Source organism: Canis lupus, chromosome 21, assembly GCF_003254725.2.
Source record: "Canis lupus dingo isolate Sandy chromosome 21, ASM325472v2, whole genome shotgun sequence".
NCBI lineage: Eukaryota > Metazoa > Chordata > Mammalia > Carnivora > Canidae > Canis > Canis lupus.
The window spans coordinates 46,968,564-46,989,842 of NC_064263.1; the positions used below are offsets into that span (position 1 = coordinate 46,968,564).

The 21,279-nt window shown below is 34.9% G+C and overlaps 1 long non-coding RNA gene across 5 annotated transcripts in view; it reads left to right on the forward strand.

The window, feature by feature from the left end:
- LOC112667772 (uncharacterized) overlaps nucleotides 1–21,279 on the forward strand; it is a 67,260-nt gene that overhangs the window by 28,941 nt on the left and 17,040 nt on the right. For 2 of the 5 annotated variants that reach the window (XR_004807693.2, XR_007404689.1), the window contains exons 4-5: nucleotides 7,753–7,835; nucleotides 9,874–10,007. This is a non-coding gene — a long non-coding RNA (uncharacterized LOC112667772). Of the gene's footprint in view, nucleotides 1–7,752; nucleotides 7,836–9,873; nucleotides 10,008–11,347; nucleotides 11,637–12,826; nucleotides 12,933–21,279 lie in introns of those variants that run through there. The other 3 variants (XR_004807692.2, XR_003141311.3, XR_003141313.3) reach the window with 3 other exon arrangements.

A 21,279-nucleotide genomic window follows, 5' to 3' on the forward strand; every position in this document is an offset into this window, starting at 1 on the left:
TGATCATGATATACTTTAGTGTATTTTTCTTTTTCAAGTTATTCTTCTTGGAATGTAACAGGTGTCTTGGACATTGGCATTAACTATTCTAAACTGAATAGTTTAGAAAAAATGTTGCCATTATTTGTTAAAATTCAACTATAATTAATATACAATTATATTGGCTTCAGGTGTACAATATAGCAATTCAACAATTCATACATTAATCAGTTCTCATCAAGATAAGTATATTCTTAATCCCCTTCATCTACTCCCCACCTCCAGCCCCTGCCTCCCCTCGGGCAACCCCCAGGTTGTCCTCTGTATTTAAGAGTCTGGTTTTTGTCTCTTTTTTCTTTGTTTTGTTTCTCAAATTTCATCAGTTCTTCAAACATGGTTCACTCACTCTTTCCCACCTTCCTTCTTCAACTCCAATCGCATATATATTATGTTTGATATTTTCCTATAGTTTAGATAAGTTTCATTATTTTTAATCTCATCATTTAGAATATTTTTATTGCTAGTTCTGTGAGTTCACTTACCTTTTCTTTTTCAATGTCTAATTTGCTAGTAAGTACTTATGGCGTATTTTTCATTTTCAATATTTGAATAATTTTATATTGAAGTTTCGTTTAGACCTTTATTAAATTTTCCAATTTTTTTTCATCTAGTTTTTTGGTAACTTCAAGAAATTGTAAAGCATACTTATAACAGCTTTTTTAATATCTCTGGCTGCTCTTTTTAGTCATCTATGCCATTTCTGGGTCCCTTCATGTTGACTGGGTTTTTAGCTGTTGTATTTTGTTGCTTTCTTTGGCCTAATTAAGAATCACGTTTTCCCCTTTATTTCTGTGCTTGAGAATTTTTTTTTTTATTGGTTGCTGGATATAATGAATTATATGTTTTGGGGTGTGAAATTTTGTTGCATACTTTTAAATAATGTTGGACTTGTTTCTATTATTTATTTATTTCAATTTTTTCCTTCCACTGATAGAGTTCCTCCCTTCTCTACCACGGTGCAGAATTTTTTTCCAGGCAATAAACTGAGGAAATCTTAGAGCGATGTCATTTTTTTTTCTTCTCTCAATATTATGGTTTCATACTGTCTATTGCTCAATATCTGAAAATCACTACTTCCTATAATTCTTTTCTTATCATTTACAGACGAAAAGTAAGTCTAGGCTGGATTACTCAATCATGGTTTAAAATGAAAATCACCATATATGTTTTGATACATTGATAAATTTGATCTTAACATTTATTTAGTATACTTACATGACTGAGACTTACTTATAATATAACCTTTTCTTGTATCATGCTTCTCTGAATTAATCCAATTAGTTGTGTTCTATAAAATAAGTTGATGGTATCCTCTCTCTTTTAAAAAAAGGGTTATTTAAATTCTAATTAGTTAACATATAGTGTAATATTGATTTCAGGAGTAGAATTTATTGATTCATCACTTACATCTAACCCCCAGTGCTCAATACAAGTGCCTCCTTAATACTTCCCAGTTGCTAAAAGGGGTGGCATCAATCCAAGAGAAAGTTACCTTGTCAATCCTTCACACCTGCCCACTCTCACTCTCTGTGCACCAGCATCATTAATCCAAGCTTCTTAGTCTTTGATGGCGTTGACTAGGACTCTCAACTCGGCATGAAAAATAAAGAAATAAATTGCAAAATGAAACTGACAACGGCATGTTGTATTCTGGACATATTCCTTCTTTTTGCCTCTCCATAAAAAGCTAAAAGGATTTCCTGAAATGCACAATGTTTGCAGGAAAGAATAGAATTAATAAACACAAGCATGCTAATTAAAACAACAATATGTATTTATTTTAGGCATATATTAAATTAGATAATATTTTGAAATGGGCCATCTGTCTTGAGTAGGCTGCTATTACCCTCTGAGCTGGGTTAGGTTTCCCTCTTGTGGTTTCCCAGTGTCTCTACCACAGCTTGCTCCTTTTCTTTTTTCTTTTCTTTTCTTTTCTTTTCTTTTCTTTTCTTTTCTTTTCTTTTCTTTTCTTCTTTTCTTTTCTTTTCTTTTCTTTTCTTTCTTTTCTTTTCTTTTCTTTTCTTTCTTTTCTTTTCTTTTCTTTTCTTTTTTCTTCTTTCCTTTTTTCTTTTCTTTTCTTGTCTTTCTTTTCCTTTCGTTTCCTTTCCTTTTCTTTCTTTTCTTTTTTCTCTTTCTTCTTTTTTCTTTCTTTTCTTTTTTCTTTTCTTTCTTCCTTTTTTCTTTTCTTTTCTTCTTTCTTTCTTTCTTTCTTTCTTTCTTTCTTTCTTTCTGTTTCTTTCTTTCATCTTTCTTTCTGTTTCTTTCTTTCATCTTTCTTTCTTTTCTTTCTACTTTCTTCTTTTCTTTCTTTCTTGATTTTATTTATTTATTTGACAGAGAGAAAGCACAAGCAGTGAGAGCCACAGGCAGAGGGAAAGGGAGTAGCAGGCTTCCTGGTGAGCACAGAGCCCTTCTTAGGGCTCCATCCCAAAACCCTGGGATTATGACCTGAGCCTGAAGGCAGATGCTTAACCCAGCTGTCGCTCTACCACAGCTCCTTAGACAAATTCTTTGGATTTCCTGTTTTGATTACTTGTAGCAGCAGACCTCTTTGGTTAAAACAAAAGCAATTCTCCCCAAGTTAAACCAATGGGATTTATTGACAGAATGTTAGGATGTTGCAGTGTCAAGGAGGGGACTGGAGAGAGGAGTTTGAGAATGAACTGCAACAAAGGCTGTTTCAGAAGATTGGGAGGGAGGAATAGAAAAAACAAAACAAAACAATAATTCGTAGTGGGAAAATCTGGGCAATGCCCTCTACTGGAACCAAGGTACTCAATCATTTGGAGAGGTTTTCTACATTCATTTCCCTTTCATTCAGTATATATTGTTCATTCTTTTCTCCCTACTTTAATGAATGATGAAAAGAGAAAAAAAAAAACACTAAACAGACATTTGTTAAGGGCATGGCATATGCTAATTTCAGCAGATGCAATGGGGAATAAGGCAAAATGGCTTCTCAGTTGGAGTTAGCAGCCTAGCAAAAAGATTCAGGGAAATATCTGGGATGAATCAATAGGATTTATAGAAGAGGCTTGTCATATGGAGACTGATGTTAATCACAACATTAGTTTTAATAATAGAAAACCTCAAAAAAGCCTAACACTTCAACCACCGAAAAATAAATCTACATTTTGTCCACAAATTTAATCAACGGAATATTGTTTGGAAATTTAAAATATAAATGCTTAAACCACAAAGCAATATGAAAAAAACATTTATGATTTATATTCACAAAACTAGAATGCAAAATACTACAGGCATTGTCATTTTATCCGTGTAAAATATACACATATAAGGACATGGACAACCTAGAGGAGTAAAAATAATGAGTGCTACAATAATAGGTGAATTTTATTTTTAATTTTGTTTGATGTAGTTATAGTATAATTATACTATAAATATGATTTATAGAAAGAAGGTGGATGGTTTATTCCATTTTGTGATTATTCAACAAAAAATAAAACATACTAAAATTGCACTGATGCCTATTAATGTAATTTAATTCCATTCTTTAACTTAGTCTATTTTGTAGCTAGGCTCTTGTCATGAATGTCAAGAGAGACAAGTGGTTTTAATATTAGTGTTTACTTATGCTTCTTTGGTCCTCAGTAGCTTTATACCTTAAATGTACCTACAGTTTTTCAGCCATAGGAAAAACATTTTGAATGTCAAATAAATTTTAGTTAGAATACATGCTTTCCCCTGACCCTTTCTCATGCTCTGCTCTTGGCTGCTTTTAGTCTTTCCTGGAAGATGCAAGGGTTTTAAACGTTTTTTACTTAAACTAAACACAGCCCCTTTCCTTTCATCTCTATTTCACTTGAATTTTCCAAATTATACAGGTTCTATTTTTTTCTTTTCCAATTAAGAGAAGCATACTTTTGTCACATCTCCACTGTTGACGCCTTAATTTGGCCCTTTGAGATTTCCTGATCTTAAGGAGCTCTTTAACTGGATTCACACGCCAAAATCTTCTCCATTCTCAATTTTTGCGCTATGGCCACATCATTCTGAAAGGAGCTTCAGGATGCCATTTTACTCCCTTAAAAACGTATAAGTGGGTCCACACGAATGACTTAAATTCACACTCACTAGCTAAATCTGTAAACCCTTTAAACCTTCTTCCTTCCTTTCAAGCATTACCTTCCTAGTCTATACTCATCTTACCCTATAAGCAGCCAAATTGGCCAACCTACTGTTTCAGAGGGACTCTGACTCTCCCACCTCCAGGTCTTTGTTCATGTTGTCTCATGTATCCCGTCATGCCCTCCCTCAGTGTTGCCGAATTTGTCAACTTCATTCTGTCCTTCAAAGCTCAACATATGTTTTCTTATTATTCCAAACAGATTTGCTCTTAACCCTTTCAATCAAAGCACACCACCACAGCTTCCCTTTCTTGGCTATTGTAAATTATGTAGCAATGACCCCAGAGGTGCCTATCTTTGTGTGGATTCGTGTTTTTGTTTTCTTTGGATAAATACCCAGTGGTGGAATTACTGGATCGTATGGTAATTTTATTCTTGATTTTTTTGAGGAACCTCCATAGTGTTTTCCACCCTGGCTGCACCAATTTACATTCCCACCAACGGAGCACAGGGTTCCCTTCTCTCCACATCCTCAGCAACATTTGTTGCTTCTTGTCTTTCTGATGCTAGCCCATTCTGACAGGTGTGAGGGAATAGCCCAGGGTGCTTCTGATTTGCATTCTCCTGGTGATGAGTGATGTTGAGCATCTTTTCATGTGTTTGTTGGCCATCTGGATGTCTTCTCTGGAAAGATGTCTGTTCAGATCCTCTGTCCATTTTTAAATAAGATTGGGTTTTTTGTTTTGTTTTGTTTGTTTGTTTGTTTGTTTGTTTCTGTTTGTTTTCTGGTGTGTTATATAGGTGACATATATTTTGAATATTAGACCTCTATCAAATACATCATTTGCAAATATCTTCTTCCATTCAGAGGTTGCCCTCCTGTTTTGTTGATGGTTTCCTTTGCTGTGTGCTATTTGCAACAACATGGATAAACCTAGAGGGTATTTGCTAAGTAAAATAAGTCAGAGAAAGACAAACCCCTGTGATTTCATTTATATGAAGAATATCAAAAAAACAAAAACAAATGGACAAATAGACAAAAAACAAAAACATACTCATAAATACAGAGAACAAACCGGTGGTTGCCAGAGGAGAGGTGCTTGGGGGGGGATGAGTGAAATAGATGAAGGGGATTAAAAGGTATAAACTTTCAGTTATACAATAAATACATTGAGATGAAAAGCACAGCATTGGGAATATAGTCCATAATCTGGCAATAACATTGTAGGGTGACAGATGGTGGCTGCACTTTTTGTGGTGAGCACTGCATAGCACCACATAGCTTATGAAATTGTTGAAATCAGTATATTGTGTGCCTGAAACTAATATAATCCCTCTGAGGACAAGCGCTACCCATTTCCAATCCTGGATCCACCATTCACATCTATCTCAGCCCGCTGGCCTGTGTATTAGTTTAAAGGCCAACCACAAAGCGTGATTTCCAGCTTAATCAGCTTAATTGTTTTTTCTAGCTTAGAGGGAATATTCAGAGAGGATAATACAAACTATAAATATGCAGAAGGAGGACAAAACAGAAAGGGTGAAAAGACAGAGAAAGAGCCATATACCTATGAGTATCCCACTGTGAAGGGAAACTCATATAAATATAAATGAAGGAGGATATCTTGGTCAGTAATTTGTTTGCTGTTTGTTTGTTATTTAAGGCCAAATGGGTAAGGTTCGCATGTTTAGGTACTGATTTAGTGAAGTGGGTGCCTTGTTTTATGTCTGGGTCATAAGATGCCCTGCCTGTTGCCATGTTTCTTTCCCAATCATGCGGTCTTTACCCATTTGTTTTTCTTTTCCCACCTGTTAGAGTTCTTGCTTGATCTTACATATTCCAAGATTACAGTTGTACTCTGTGGACATGAGACTTCACCGTATTGTTAAGCCAGAAATTTTACAATTAGAATTTTAATTACCTTTAAAGATTCTCTTTTTTTTTTTTTTTTGCTTTAGATTGGAAGAAATTTGAGAATACAGATTCTACAAAGCATTGTTCCTTCAACACGTATCAAAATATTTGCCATAGCAAATGTTTAATATCATTTATCAAACAGACTTGCATATATGTGAAGCTACAGGAAAGATATATCTCAAAAAGATAATAGTTTGAGTTCAGATTTGAGAAATGACGGAGGGAGGGAAGACTGCCTGGAATCCTCAGGTCATTTGATAGGGAATCAGTATTGAGACTCCCATACTCATTCTCATGCTAATATCTTATTGACTTTGTTAAGTGGCCTCACATTTATTGTTTTGATTCAGAATCATATTTTTCTTTTGTAATATCTTTGTTTTTCCCTATGTTTTTCAAATATCTGAAGATTTCTAAGTAGTTATCAGTACTAAAGTGCACTTTGTAATGAATGAAACGAACGGTGGTAGTATCACAGAGAACTGTCTCAAAATGCACACATTTCTAAGCAGCTTAGAATTTAATTGCAATTTTCCCCCTTTGTAATATTCTAGGAAAAAAATGCTTAATTTCAGCTTCTACTCTCACCTCTCAATTAAGTAGGTTTGGAGTGTTGATTTGTTCTAGTATAGATAATTCTAGTCGCTATAGTTTCTGTTTACCGGTAATGCATTTTCTTTCAATGTTGTTGGGGTTTTTTAAGAGTTTTGCAGAAAATGAATTAGACAATGTATTCTCTTGCAATATAGAACCAAAATAAGAGACTGGTAAGATAGGTACAAACTCAACCAAGACTTGTCAACAAATCACTGCAAAGCCTTAACCCCTCTATTGATGTTACTTATGCTTTCTTCTTCTTCTTCTTCTTCTTCTTCTTCTTCTTCTTCTTCTTCTTCTTCTTCTTCTTCTTCTTCACCTTCTTCACCTTCTTCTTCTTCTTCTTCTTCTTCTTCTTCTTCTTGCTAGAGAATTAGGTTACTGTAAGACAAACAAACAAGAATGACATTCCCATTTAAGAGACTTTCAAGAAACAAGCTTTACGAATTCCTTGGTACATGTCTTTTTTTTTTTTTCTTTTAAGACTTTATTTATTTATGTGACAGAGAGAGAGCACAAGCAGGGGGAGTAGCAGGCAGAGAGAGAGGAGGAAACAGGCTCCCTGATGAGCAGAGAGCCCTATTTGGGACTTGATCCCAGGGTCCTGGATCATGATCTCAACCAAAGGTAGACACTTAAACCGACTGAGCCACTGAGGCTCCCAGTACATGTCTTTCTTAATACAAATTTAATTCAACAAAAATTTTCAAATGAGAATATTTGCTTTGAAACCAAACATGTGCATATTAAAGAGTTTAAAATAATAATTTAAAAATTCTGAAGGCTAGGTCAGATGGTCTGGACTGATGAACCAATAGCTATGTTTTTAGCTTTTGTAATGTTTTGTAATGACAACAAAAATACCAAAATGAAAATAAATTTTACTATTTCTACCCTCATAAGATCCATGCATTTATTACTAATATATAGATATTTTGATGGAAAGAAAGGAAGGCAAGGTAAAAAAAAAAAAGAGAGAGAAACAGGACAAACAAAATTTAATTGATCACCTACAATGGACTATATATTTTATAAAAAATTGTAATTTATTCTTATTAAATTTAATATCCAACAATCCCTTAAAATAAGGATGTTTTATGTTCTTTACAGAAGAAGAATCAGAACATCAGTGAGATACAGAAACTTTCCCAAGTCAATGTAGCTTATAAGTAGCAAAAGAAGCTAAACATGGGGTAGGCAATTCTTCATGCTTTTCACTATATTATGTTACCTCCAGAAGGGCCAGAAATTAACTCACATTTGTTATGTATTTATTATGTATTTCCCAGATGTGTGTTGCATCCATTATTTCATTTCAAATCAATGTCAGTATTTTAAGAATAAGCTTCCTTATACTCATTTTTTACAACAGATTAAGTCTGTGTTTTCCAACACTAATCCACAAACAAGGAATAGCTTTTGATAATGTTCTCAACAATCCAAAGATTAAAAAATAACCTGTATGAATGAGAAAATAGGGATAAAATAGTGAAAATAGTGACCTCCATGAATTATTTTTTTTAAGTATAGAAATTGTTTTTATACTGAATATCTCTTAAGTTTTGAGGGTTAACATGTAAAAGGTAGTAGTTGGTTTTGTTTTTTAGTTCATTTGTTTTATTGTCAAATTTTGCACTTGGCAACCTCAGTTTTTGTTACTGGTACTTGATTTTACCATCCTATACAATAAAAAGTCTTGGAATCTATGTTTTTAACTTTATTTTCATAGTTGGTACTAGGGGGAGTTAAAACTCAAATTCAGATTGAAGCCTGTCTCTCCCAACTGCAATGAAATTCTGCTGACTATTTGGGAATATATAGTATAACATCCTTCTCATTATGGGTTGTGTGCTGTTTTTCATGCAAAGAGTTAAGTGATTAGGGGCATTTACTCACTTATATAAGTACTTATCTTTATTTACCAATGTAAGAGTTTCGGTGTTATCTCACATGTTTTTGTTGCTAAATTCTCTCATTTTAGCTGATGAAAGATTGTCGTTTTAGGACAGAAATAAATTGATTATTCTGATATCTCTTGATGGAGATTCATATGTAGGAGAGAGGCTGGGTAATCATTTTAATAAAGATGCATTCGTGGCTTGTCCCATTTCATAATTTACAGACCCAGCTGTGCTCCTCCCCAGGTCTCCTGTATAATTAAATGGGCAAACTGCATATTGAAGCAGCTGAATTTGTGCATGATTTCCTGATCAAACTGCATATTTTATCACATGAATTTCTAAAGGCTGGTACTTTTTCTCATCAAGCTGAACTTTTAACTAATCAAGATAATATAAGTGTTTTGACGACCTGTGCCTAGACTTTCATTGTACTCTTTTGTTCAATTCTTAAGCTTACCACCTTCATTTTTTTTTGTTTCCTGTAAGATAGAAAGTATCTTAATTAACTGCCCACCATATATAGATAAAGGCATTGGTTTAAATATATATATATTTATACATATATTATATGTGTAAATTATACATATATACATTTATATATATACATACATACATACATATATTAATAAGTACATGGGCCACCTGAACAGATACTCCTATTTTTATAAATGGCAATTCTTTTTGAAGTGAGAGAACAGAGGCACCTGGGTGGCACAGTTTGTTAAGCATCCAAATCTTGATTTTTGGATCACGTCATGATCTCGGGTTCATGAGATGGATGGAGCCCTGTGTTGGTCTCCATAATGGATGTAGAGCCTGCTTAAGATTCTCTCTCTCCCTCTGCCCCTCCTTTCTCTCTCTCTAATAGAAACTAAACTAAACTAAAAAATAAAGTGACAGAACATTTATGTTCTTATGAGAACTTTTTTTTTTTTTACTTATAAGTAGATTGGGACATTGATATGTTCTAGTTTAAAAATAACTTGTAAAAACATAAACCAAGAGAGTGGAAAGGAAAGAGGATATGGGAATTCAGAAAGGAGAAAGAGAGAGAGAGAGAGAGAAGAGAAGAGAAAGAGAAGAGAGAGAGAGAGATTGAACTAATATTAAATGTTTGGACCTGTAAATGCCTATCCTGAATATGCCATTTACAATAATTATTTGAGCTATATATTATTAACCTGCTTTTTCTGAGGATGACACTAAAATTGAGTACTTGAGTAGCTGTCCCAAGGTCCTACATCATCAAGTAGCAGATCTAAAATTTAAGTCAAGCCTGTCTAATGTCACATCTCCTATTTTTACCTTAACTAATGTTGTACTTTTCCAGAGTCTGGATGCTGCTGAGTAGAAATAGCATGAAGTTTCAAGTCAGATGCATCCAGGTTGAATTTTCGTTCTAAGACTTAGAAGTTTGATCTGCTGCCAGTGGATTAAATTTTATTGTCCTTTTCTCCTCCTTTGGTAAGTCTGAGAAAGTAAGGGAGAAGATGAGGGGCACATGGGGTGGAGGGAGGGAGAACAGAAATAAAAAGAGCAGGAGGAAATGAGCAATTGATACTTATCATCCTCCATCTCTCATTCTCCCTCCCTCCTTTTCCCCCCCAGTCTTTCCTCCTTTTGTCCCTCTCTTCCTCTCTCTTTTGTCTCTCTTCCCATCTTATGATTATTCCAAAGTGTATCCATGGGGGGAGGGTTTATTCTCCTTGACTGGTAGGTCTACAGTGAGTAGCAAAGAGATAGCTTCCTAGTAGACATCTACCAAAACATGGACTGCCCGTGTTCTCTGATCAGTACACATTCAATTCTGTTTCCTTCTGTCCTGTTTAGCAGCATCAAACACCTAGGCTTTGTTTCAGCATAGTCAAAAAACTTACTTCCAGAAGCACAAAGACTTTTGGTTATATATAAAATATTTTTTTCAGTATATATTTTGATTATGTATACACAAAGACTTCCTGGGTTCATTACATGCCCCCAGAAATTTTTGCAAAAATAATGAGAGGTGTCTACCTAAGGAAATATTATCCTCTTATTCTTGCACCCAAAGATGACTATATTGACAATTTTATCTTTTTATTTCCATTTTGTTATAAGAACAACTCCTTTTGTGTAGTCATAATAATCATCTAAATAAATTTTATCTTATCCTTCTATTATAAGTGTTTTTCACATCTCTAAACATTTTTAAGAAATGCTCCATCACTAAAAATATGTCATGTTATTGTGGTAACATTAATAAACTATCCTTTGTATATTCAACTATTTATTTTGTACCTTTCCAATCATATAAAGTTTTAATATGATTGAAGATCATTTACTTCAAAGAGGAAATTCCAGAATGGAAAGAAACTGAATCGTAAACATATTTAAGATATTTTCATCTTTAGATTGTATCCAAATTCCTGAGTCAATTTATTATTACAAAAGCATTGCAAGTAAAAGAACATAATGATTTAATTTCATTATGTTTGAACCAACAGTGATCCTATTTGTTATGTTTGTGTGACAAGCAAAAGTATTCAGGTTGGCATTTGATAGACACAAGTATGCCTGAAAAGATTAATCATAATCTAAATTATTTAACAAATGGGACATGTGACAAGAATCATAATTTATAGATAACTAGAATTTAGCAAATGTGTATCTGTGTGTATGTAAGAAAAAATGCTGTCCTAGTGATCATAGGTAAGGTTTCCTGAGAACATAGCATTTCCCAGAACTATATAAGAACTTTTTAGTGTTACTTCATTAATCCTTACATCAACACCACAAAATGAGTTATTTTTGTATCCTTCCTTTAGTGATGTTGGAAATATGGACAATGAACACAAGACTCAAAAGGATTAAGTAACTGGCCCAAGAGTACGTGGATAACAGGCAGTAACTTGCAATAAATATGACACTGATTTTACACATAAGGAAATTCTAAATAAAATTCACACCCACGTCTTCCTACTCCAAAGTTCACGGTGTTGAGCTCTTGCAATTTCCACTAAGTTCTTCTAGTTCAGAACTTCCGTATCAGTGTTAGTTTATAACGCATCAAATACTACTGTTTTTTAAATTTTTCCCATTTTTACTATGTCTACTGATTTTCTTTGAGGAAAACAGACATTTTATACAGTCATTGTTTACTCATAATGTTTAGCCCAATTATCAACTCTAAAATAGTGTTGACACACATTTTGCCGAGTTGGGGTTAGGAGGAGATATATAATGTGCATTAAACTACCTTGTACTGAAGTTGATTGTTGAATCTAAATCTCCTTTGTAATTACTGTCCTTATCCCTTTTCTTAGTTTCTTGTATAAAATCAATCACTTAAGAAATGTGAGTAGGATGTAATTTTCTGGGCGTGAACAGACCAAATTTCAACAGCTTGATGTCAGTATTTTTTCCTGACAAGTACAATCATCAAATGTTGGAGAAACCTTTGGGCCATGGCACCCCGAGATCAACATGGCCAACTTGTTTTCTTTCACATCGTTCAACGGAGTCTCAAGTTAGGTAGGGAGCACTTTGAACATGCCTGAATCCATTACATGAATCTGACTTATGACTGTCCCAGAGAGATGTTTTCTGGCTTGTTATAAATATTTACAGAGCCAAGGGACTGCAGTTGGTCTTAAGATAGTTAGCTCCATTTGGGGCTATATCTAAATTTAATAGATGATTATTTGGCAGAGGTTTCAATCCAACTTCCCCACACTGCCCCACTCCATTATCCTAGCTAAATCTGTGAAGGAATGCCTACTACATTGAGCCCTTCCTCCCTCGTAACTACCATTTTAAATATTTGAGACATCTTTCACCACATTGATAGTATTTTTGTGACTAGAATTGCCTAATATCAGCCAACTCTGTGAATGGTAACAACTATCTTCTAAGAAATGGGGCGACACATTCAAACAAAACAGGAAAAATAACCAAGTACCCAGGACAAACAGAATTGTTTTATTTTATACATAAGAAAAGTGAATGTGAAAGAAATTAAGGTACTTACCCAAGGCCACAGATTCAGCACAAAGCAGATTTTATAACTTGAACATTAGATTAGCCAGCGTGTTCAATACTATGTACTCGTTTTGTTTTAAAAAGTGTATATGAGGTATCCTCTGAGTCTTTCCAAGAGTCCCGTATTTAAGTAGATTGCATCAGGCAGAAATTAAAGAATGAAAATGTAATAATTAATCTAGTCAGCGTTGGCGAAAGAAGGAAAGAATGTATTAGGGGCGATTAAATGTCTCGTTTATGCTTGTGTTTATGCTTACCGGTATAAGAAGTCAGCCTGCTTCCTAAATGGAGGGTGCAGACTCTTTTGTTGTAGCTGTTGGTCTTAAATGCAGCCGTGCCAGCCTTACCATGCCTTTGCTATGATCCCTCAAGGTGAGTATGTTGCCCACAATTCCGAATCTCATCTCACTTTTTAAATAAACCAGTCTAATCCGTCTTTTTTATTCTTACCTTGCCTTCCTCCTCTCTCATCATTCCAGATCCAAACAGGGGGAAGAAAAATGCACGGCGAATTTGGCAAAATGTATCTTTTATACTTTTTGCCATCAAAAAGCATGCCGATATCCAAATGTACATGTGCCCAAATATGGAAAATTAGAAAAGCCAGTGTGGGATGTTTTCTTGATTGGAAAGGCGTTTTCAATTTTTGAGTTGTTTGTTCTTTCCTTCACATCCAATCTTTTGGAACTCAAAAACCTCCTACTCTTCCTTTGTGTTATGTGCACAAGAATATTTAAGGAGGGGTCAAATTTAGAGTCAGTGACTTTGAAGTTCTGTGATCATGTTTCCTGGTGGAGGACCAGGGGAAATGGCAGGGTGGAAGAGAGGCTTCTAACATTTTTCTTTTAAGATTGCATTTATTTATTCATGAGAGACAGAGAGAGAGAAGCAGAGACATAGGCAGAGGGAGAAGCAGGCTCCATGCAGGGAGCCCAATGCAGGACTCGATCCCAGGATCCGGGGGTCACGACCTGAGCCAAAGGCAGATGCTCAACCACTGAGTCACCCAGGCGTCCCTGCTTCTAAGGTTTTAACTCCACAGAAGTTATTAGCCTTGGGGATTTGTCCTTTAAATTGCTCATTAAAAGGCAGTAGCTCTTAAAAAAAATCTCTTCCCAAAACCTATAGCAGGATTGAAGGCGACCCACATGGCTGGCAGCTGGCAAAAACTCCCGAGTGCAAAGTCAAATGCTCACAGGGTAGGAGTTCCCATTCACTGGAGCCTATTAGATGTGTGACATGCTAATAGAAATAACTTCATTTACCCCAATAATCTTGGATCCATCTACCCAGTGTCAGAGAACAGATGCAGTAGCTCAGGGTTTTTAAGGGAGTTTCCTGAGAAATAGTTTACAGCCGCACACGCAGAAGGACAGCCTCCTGCAATCACTGCGACATTCATTTTCCATCTCGAAGACACAGCTTTCCCCTGAGGGCAATGCGACAGTAAATCTGTGCATGGCAAGTAAACTGGATAAAGTTTGTTGTTTGTTTTTTGTTTTGTGTAAAAATAGTACTTTCTGATGTATTGAACAATCCATTACTTTAAGTAGGTTCTATTAACATTAATCATGCGGCATTAAAATTATCCTGTATTTTTCTATTACGTAGTATATACAATACGTAATGATAAAATGCTACTCTGTGTGATTTCTGGCTACATAATACTACCTAAAATACACTTTAATTGTTTCACATCATTGATCGTTATTGGAATAAAATGAGAAGGAAATCCGTAGAATTAGGAAGCTGAAATGCACCCAATGTAGTCAGAATAAGACCAACCAGATTGATCTCAATCTCAGATTGTTAGTAAAATATTAATGGGGGGGAATTTGTGGATCTCTGCATCTGAGATCTTTGTTTGGTTCTGTAGATATGTATATTCCCTCAGTCGATTCCCACGCAGTCTTAATTATATCATCAGGAAGAGTGTTCCCTCCCACTTCATTTTTTCTTTTTCAAAAAAAAATTGTTTTAGCTATTCTAGGGCTTTTCCAATACGAACCTTAAAATATTTTTTTCTGTGTCTATAAAAATTTTGCTGAAATTTTGACAGGAACAGTGTTAAAGCGATAGATCAATTTAGGGAGGATTTGCATCTTTGCCATATTGAGCCTTCCAATCTATAACACTGCCTGTTTGTCCAATTATTTAGACCCTTTTAAACTTATTTCATCAATATTTTGTAAGTTTCAGGATATAAGTCTTGCATGTCTGTTACTACATTAACAACTAGTTATTTTTTTTTAACAACTAGTTATTTTATTTTGGAAGGCTATTATATTCTTTAATATTGGTGACCTACTACTTATTATCTTCAGGAATACAGTTGATACAGTCACATTTTATCCTGCAAATGGAACTCATCAATTTTTAATTTTTCTTATACATATATTGGGATTTTCTAAATAATAATTACGCCATCTGCAAGTAGGGGCTGTACCTTTTCAAACTGTAGGTTTTTTACTTCATTTTTCTTGACTTACTGAGCTGACTAGGACTCGCAGTATTCCATTTGAATGGCAGTGGTGAATGTGGACACTCTTGCCTTGTCCCTGATTTTAGGGCCAAAGTATTCAGTCTTTCACCCTTAAGTATGATGTTAGCCACTATAATTTTTGTTCCAGTGGATGTTCTTTATCAACTGAAGAAGTTTTCTTCCATTTTGAGTTTTCTGATTTTTTTTTCATGAAGACTTCTCTCTCTCTCTCTCTCTCTCTCTCTTTTTTTTTTTTTTTTTAAGAGCAGCTTACTGTTTACAGCATAACCAAAAGGAAGATAGAGATTTTCCATATACCACCTGGCCCCACACATGCATTATCAACATCCCCCACCAAAACGGTCTATTTCAATTGATGAACTTACATTGACACATCATAATCACCAAAAGTCTATAATTTGCACTATAGTTTACACTAAGTTTTTGACTCTTGGTGTGAAACATTCTATGGTTCTGGAAAATAGATGATGTTAAGTATCAATCATTACAGTGTCATGTAGAGTATTCTCAGAGCCCTAAAATTCCTCTGTGCTGCACCTCTTCATCTGCCCCAATGCACCCGCCAAAGAACCAATCTTTTAAAATTGTCTTCATAGTTTTGCATTTTCTGAATCTCATGCAGTTGGAATAATAGAGTATGTAGCCTTTCAGACTGGCTTCTTTCACTTGGTAATATGCATTTTAGGGCTGAGCTCATTTCTTTTTAACACTGCATAATACTTCATTTTATGGAATTTTGGGGGGTTTTTGGTCATTTCTCTTGGATTTTCTACAGAGATGATCATGTCATCTGCAAACAAAGTTAATTCTCTTTTTCCCCCTAATTTGTACACCATTTATTTCCGTTAAGTATGTGCTACACATTTTTTGATGTCCCAGCATATACCTTGGATATGCTGTTTTGCTGCTTCAGACTTGTTCTTTGCTTTTTAGTTTTTGAAGATTTTATTGATACATCCTCTAGCTCAGAGATTCTTTCCATGTCCAGTCTGCTAATTAGCCCATGAAAGGCATTTTTTTTTTTTTTAATTTAGCATTTCTCTTTGGTACTTTCTTAGGACTTCCTTCTGTCTGCTTACTTTGCCCATTTGTTCTTCCATCCTGTCTGCTTTGTCCTTGAGAACCCTCAGCACATTTATTCATCAGGGTTGTTTTAGATGTGTGACCTTATAATTCCTGTGTCCTCACATCTGGTTCTGACGCTTCCTCTGTGTCTTCAGACCATTTCCTTTTTTTGCCTATTGGTATGACTTGCAATATTCTTCTGATAGCTGGGGATGATGTAGGGGGTAGCAGAGACCACTATCAGTAGGCCTTTGGTAATGCAGGGGTGGTGTGAGTGGGGAGTGGAAGCAGCCCACAGTCCTGTCATTCAGTCTCTGCCTTTTATGGGTCCTGTGCCTCTGAACTGTGATATTCACAAGTATTTCTCAGTTTTGTTCTCCGTCCTTTGGTGAGGTAGGTTGGCTAGAGTGGGCTCAAGTTGGATGTTTCCTTGTCCCACAGGGAAGACCTGAGCCGGCTGGAGTTGAGTATTTCCTTTGCCCCAGGTCAGTTAGGCCTGGATAATACCCTGTGGGTTAAGCTCTGGTTAACTAGTTTTGTTAAGAAAAGCTTTGTTAAGAAAAGCTCCAGTATCAAATGGTTTCTCTTTCCCTCCCTCTGCCAGAACCAGAAGGGGTTATTTATTTGATATTTATGTGGGAATCTTTTTGAGTTTCTCCAGGTAATTCCTACAATATTATTGTCTCCCTACCTCTTAACTGGATTTACTTGGAGCTTTTAAGTCTCAGAGCTGTGGGCACAAAGCCTCCAGCAATTCATCAATCACAGTCTGGTTGGTTTTTTGTTGTTGTTGTTGTTGTTGTTGTTGTTATTATTATTATTATTTTTTATCCTGCACAGCTTCTCCTGGTGGCTCCCAGTCATGAGTACCCTGCTCTGGTGAACCTCAGCTCTCTATATTTATCTGTCTGCTTCTCCAACTTTGTTTGCTCTGTGTCCTTCCATCTTGTAGAGATCAAGAAGAGTTGTTCATTATTCATTTAATTTAGTTTTTCATTTATTCTTTGCTTTGATGGAGTGGTGATTACCAGCCTCCTTACATAGAGTGCCTCACTTTTTTTTTTTTTTTTTGGATCATGAATATATATTGAATCTCATCAAATGATATGATCAGGTGATTTTTCTTCTTTAAACTGTCTTTTGTATACTATGCACTGCTTTATAACTTCTTTTCTAATAAAAAGGTGAGATTTTTTTTAATTCTTTTTTTTCTTCAAGAGAACTTTAAATTGATTTTTGGAGCATATTTATGATGACTGCTTTAAAACCTTTGTCAGGTAATTTTACGATCTGATGCATCTTGTTATTGGCATTAGTTGATGGTCTTTCCTTATTCAAATTGTAGTTTTCCTGGATTTTGCTTTGAGTAGGATTTAGGATTTGATTTGATTTAGGATTCTAGGAGGAATCCTGTAGATGCAGGTTATTATGTCAGGAGAGCTTCCGGTAGTATTTAACACTTCTATTTTAGTAGACAATTACCCTGAATAGGTTTAGTGTGTAGGGTCTGGCTTACTTATTTGGTTCCAACAACAGTTCGCTTTTCTGCTATTTTGATTTTCTGGTTCTGTAGATTGCCATTCAAAACCTCTTGGTGCCCTCTGCGGGTGAAGCTGCTTCCCTGGGTAAATGCACTGTTCTTGGGCTAACTTCTCAAGCCAAGTTCTATCTTTACCCTGATAATGCTGCCTTTTTACCATAACACAGGAGAAGGGGCAGTTTTCCAGGATTTCAGCATTAGTAATCATGGGACATTTTCTTTGATCATTTTTCTTCCCCAAGGCAAGGTGTTATTTGCCTTGAGAGCCCTGTAGAGAGAAATCTGTCAAGAATCCACACCCTCTTCGTAGTCTTACAGAGTGAAAGGCAGCTTCAACAATAGCTACAGTGCTGATGAGAGAGTTAAGACATGACATTTGCAAGTCATAATTATTTTGGACTTATCTCTTGCTTTCTCCTTGAAAAACACCAAAAATTTTATGAACACTATCTTGCTAAGTTTTCATAATGCCTGAGAAGCACAAAGAAAACACATTTAAAGGCATTTTTGTCAATAAGATCAACGTCCCAGACAAGGTTGTTGCTGATCTCCAGCCATCAATCATGTTTTTTAATTTTCGAATTTAATAATGGTGCTGGGATGATCAAAGAATTTTATCTTCATAATTATCTATGCTTTTATTAATGAAGGAACCCACACTACAGCATACCCTAAAGTGCCTTTTTCATGACTGTAGTCAAGGGATATGCTATACCAAAAGGGTTTCAGGGTAAAGGAAGAGATTTAGAAAAGTTTTCACACTATATCTACCTCATATTGTATTTGACCACTGTCAAGTAGCACACTCCAAACCTCACTGGGCTTCTGAATCACCTAGGATGCTCACTAAAATGTGTGGGCTCAGGGATGCCTGGGGGACTCAGTGGATTAAGCATCTGCCTGTGACTCAGGTCATGATCTCAGGGTCCTGGGAGGAGCTTCACTGGGCTCCCTGCTCAGCGGGGAGTTGGCTTCTCTCTGCCTCTGCCCCTTCACCCACTGCTGGTTGCTCTCTCATGCTCTCTCTCTCTATTCTCTCAAATAAATAAAATCTGTTTTTAAAAAGTGTGGATTCAGATAATAAACACCTGGTATGGTTTTAGAATACAAGCACTCAATTTAAAAAAAAATACTGAAGTGGATATATGAGAAGATTTCCTGAAGAACTAAAGATTGTATCTTAGTTTTCAGTGTGGTACTATCTGTTACAAGATGTTGAAGTTTTTCCTAGACAGTTTGATTATTATTATTTTTTAAATTACTTCATGACTTCTATTATTGTATCTAAAAGCATATAGGTCATTATCATTTTTTTTAAATTATAGTGTCTAGACACCTTATGAATTCAATGCTTTTCTAATTCTTTTACATAAAAATATTTTACTTAGACAAGAAAAGAAAGAGAGATTTCTAGTGGAAACTTGTTTGTATTAACTGAATGCCTATATGTCTGTTGAAAGCCACGGTGAATACTTGATTTTTTTCTTATAGATCCCACTGATGTTTGTGATTTTCTCTCTATTTTGTCCTTCCCACATTTATTAAAGTGGTGGGACTTTCTCAAATGTGAAGAATTCAAGTGAATTTGTTGTTCCCTTTCCTCCTCAAATTTAACTTTTGTGCTCTTCACAATTGGTGCAAACATCCATAGGATCTGTCTTTGTTGCACGAAGAGTGTCTCCCAAGCAACACTACTGTCAGGAGCTATTTCTGGTTCTGATTAAGAAAGCAATTATTAGAGCTACTACAGTAGATCCTTTCCTGTGAACTTCTAGCACAGGTATAATGTAAAAAGGAGTCAGTTTCCTCACCTGGCACCTTCCACACACCTTGCCTGGCTTTATGCTTATAACATGATTCTGTTTGTGTGAGGTCCACAAAAATTTGAGAGCGAGGGAAATACCCCCCCCCCCCCACAAACAAAACAGAAACAAAGACTAAAACAAAGTTTACACACATTTTTTTTTTATGATGCAAAATCGATGAATAGACTGTTGGAAAAGGTTACAATATAAACTTAGACCCATCCCTCAAAACTAAGGCAACTGAGGAAACTATTTTGAACTTCAATGCTCATCGTTCTGTGTTTGACAAAATCTTTTGTATCATGAAAAGACTTATCTCTTTCAATACAATACTTCTGATCCTTTTGTTTGTACAGGTCAGAGGTAATTGTTTGTCTACATTCTTCTCAGAATCATTATTAAAGTATCCTGCCACATAAAAACAAATAAAATGTTTTTGTGCATTACATAAGTAGGAATATATGATATTTAGGTTTTAAAAATTTTGTCTCATATTAGTTTCCTTTATCACTTTTATGTTTCATAATTTGTCAATCCAAATAAGTTAATTCTTAAATTGTTAGGATTCTAGATTTTATGTATTAAATAACATTAATTTTGATTTTTTTGGTAAATATTTTAAAATAAATTTCAAAAGTGTCCTTGCACTAGAATGCAAAATACACACATATACACACACAGGAAGAAAAACAACTGAACAGCTTCTAAGGAATAGTAAGTACAGAAGAAAAACTATAAATACATAAACAACTAGATAGACCCAAAAGCTGAGTTATATACACTTAGTTGCTGGCTTCTTCATATACTTTTAGACTCTTATATTGGTTGAAAAGCATGATTTTTAAAACAGAATTTTATGTATTTGTAAAGTAGTCCATTTTTTCCCCTAAAAGATGGCAGACCAATTTGGATCCTTCAAAAGTAATCTATTTGGAATAGATATCCACCGACATCATTTCATAAAGACTATATGCTTTTTTTAGGAACTTGCCAATTATGAATTCATCTGTTTTGAGCACAGTGTTATGTAATAGTTAATGTTTCTAGTTCATTCTATTTTCCAATCCTTCTATGATCCAGTTATGAAAATGATTTTGTGGATTATGAAAATTTGTGGATCTTTAGCATTAATAGAATTGGACTTACAACCATCCCGTAAATATTTGATCTACACACCCAATTAGGTCACTTTTCTCAAGTCTGGATTCTGAGCTAACTTGAGCGTACCATTACTGTGAGTTTTATTTCTCTACTTAGTTTATACTAGTATATCTATAGAATGTTAAGAAAAAATAAATAATTTAATACTTGGTTAAGGAATTCATTACAACTGATATTTGGCTTGTTGTTTGAAAAAATAATTGGATGAATGATTCAATTTGTTTATTTAGCATTCTAAAGACAATTCTCCTATGTATGTATCACAGAATTACCCCAACTTAGAAAAATCGTTGACTAGTTAGAAATGGTTAATGTTATTTTCTGTGTAAATCAGATAGTGGAATGTGGACTGGAAGAAGTATCCTAGAAAATAAACACACAACAAGCAGATAACATGCTCTATTTAAAAGGGAAGTTTAGGAAAGCAAGATTTAATGAAAGAAAAAATTCATGTACAACCAAGGATAATCTTAGACTTGTACTTTTAAATCCTGTATTATTACAGATTTAATGGTTTTGATAATAACAGAAAACTAGAGTCTTGATATGATCTGAGAAATCAAACAAATGCACTGTTGAACATTCTGGAAATGGGTTTCAAGTTTAAGGAAATTGGTATTTGAATAATTACTGATTGAGAGACTT